Consider the following 2,500-nt stretch of genomic DNA (forward strand, 5'->3'; position numbering starts at 1 on the left):
GCAGGTGTCCGGAAGCTGCAGCAGACTGACCCTGACACTAAAGACGCCCCTGGGACAGTCCCATCCCGCCCAGCATGAACTATTATCCCCATGACCCATGACCCCCCCCTACCACCACCACCGCCCCTCGGCCTGGTCAGTTAACCCCCCCACCCGTGACTGTTCTGATGGACCAGCCTCTCAATCCCACGCCCCCCCAACCCCCACTGGCCTACCATCCCCCAACCCCCACTGGCCTACCATCCCCCAACCCCCACGGGCCTACCATCCCCCAACCCCCACTGGCTTACCATCCCCCAACCCCCACTGGCCTACCATCCCACAACCCCCACTGACCTACCAACCCCCAACCCCCACTGACCTACCATCCCCTGACCCCCACTGGCCTACCATCCCCCAACCCCCACTGGCCTACCATCCCCCAACCCCCACTGACCTACCATCCCCTGACCCCCACTGGCCTACCATCCCCCAACCCCCACTGGCCTACCATCCCCCAACCCCCACTGACCTACCATCCCCCAACCCCCACTGACCTACCAACCCCCAACCCCCACTGGCCTACCATCCCCCAACCCCCACTGACCTACCATCCCCCAACCCCCACTGACCTACCATCCCCCAACCCCCACTGGCCTACCATCCCCCGACCCCCACTGGCCTACCATCCCCCAACCCCCACTGACCTACCATCCCCTGACCCCCAACCCCCACTGGCCTACCATCCCCCAACCCCCACTGGCCTACCATCCCCCAACCCCCACTGGCCTACCATCCCCCAACCCCCACTGACCTACCATCCCCCAACCCCCACTGGCCTACCATCCCCCAACCCCCACTGGCTTACCATCCCCCAACCCCCACTGACCTACCAACCCCCAACCCCCACTGACCTACCATCCCCTGACCCCCAACCCCCACTGGCCTACCATGCCCCAACCCCCACTGACCTACCATCCCCCAACCCCCACTGGCTTACCATCCCCCAACCCCCACTGACCTACCAACCCCCAACCCCCACTGACCTACCATCCCCTGACCCCCAACCCCCACTGGCCTACCATCCCCCAACCCCCACTGACCTACCATCCCCTGACCCCCAACCCCCACTGGCCTACCATCCCCCAACCCCCACTGACCTACCAACCCCCAACCCCCACTGACCTACCATCCCCTGACCCCCAACCCCCACTGGCCTACCATGCCCCAACCCCCACTGACCTACCATCCCCCAACCCCCACTGGCCTACCATCCCCCAACCCCCACTGGCCTACCATCCCCCAACCCCCACTGGCCTACCATCCCCTGACCCCCAACCCCCACTGACCTACCATCCCCCGACCCCCACTGGCCTACCATCCCCCGACCCCCACTGGCTTACCATCCCCCAACCCCCACTGACCTACCAACCCCCAACCCCCACTGACCTACCATCCCCTGACCCCCAACCCCCACTGGCCTACCATGCCCCAACCCCCACTGGCCTACCATCCCCCAACCCCCACTGGCCTACCATCCCCCGACCCCCACTGGCCTACCAACCCCCAACCCCCACTGACCTACCATCCCACAACCCCCAACCCCAACCCCCATTGGCCTACCATCCCCCAACCCCCACTGGCCTACCATCCCCCAACCCCCACTGACCTACCATCCCCCGACCCCCACTGGCCTACCATCCCCCAACCCCCACTGACCTACCATCCCCCAACCCCCACTGGCCTACCATCCTCCGACCCCAACCCCCACTGGCCTACCATCCCCCAACCCCCACTGGCCTACCATCCCCCAACCCCCACTGACCTACCATCCCCTGACCCCCAACCCCCACTGGCCTACCATGCCCCAACCCCCACTGACCTACCATCCCCCAACCCCCACTGGCCTACCATCCCCCAACCCCCACTGACCTACCATCCCCCAACCCCCACTGACCTACCATCCCCTGACCCCCAACCCCCACTGGCCTACCATGCCCCAACCCCCACTGACCTACCATCCCCCAACCCCCACTGACCTACCATCCCCTGACCCCCACTGGCCTACCATCCCCCAACCCCCACTGGCCTACCATCCCCCAACCCCCACTGACCTACCATCCCCTGACCCCCACTGGCCTACCATCCCCCAACCCCCACTGACCTACCATCCCCCGACCCCCACTGGCCTACCATCCCCCAACCCCCAACCCCCACTGGCCTACCATCCCCCGACCCCCACTGGCCTACCATCCCCCAACCCCCACTGGCCTACCATCCCCCAACCCCCACTGACCTACCATCCCCCAACCCCCACTGACCTACCATCCCCCGACCCCCACTGGCCTACCATCCCCCAACCCCCACTGGCCTACCATCCCCCAACCCCCACTGGCCTACCATCCCCCAACCCCCACTGGCCTACCATCCCCCGACCCCCACTGACCTACCATCCCACAACCCCCAACCCCCACTGACCTACCATCCCCCAACCCCAACCCCCACTGGCCTACCATCCCCC

The 2,500-nt window shown here is 66.4% G+C and overlaps 1 protein-coding gene across 2 annotated transcripts in view; it reads left to right on the forward strand.

Annotated features, from left to right (window-relative positions):
- The window catches only part of map7b (microtubule-associated protein 7b), a 66,655-nt gene that overhangs the window by 53,051 nt on the left and 11,104 nt on the right, over nt 1-2,500 (forward strand). The window lies entirely within an intron of this gene.

Source organism: Borostomias antarcticus (assembly GCF_949987555.1).
Source record: "Borostomias antarcticus genome assembly, chromosome: 19".
Taxonomy (NCBI): Eukaryota; Metazoa; Chordata; class Actinopteri; order Stomiiformes; family Stomiidae; genus Borostomias; species Borostomias antarcticus.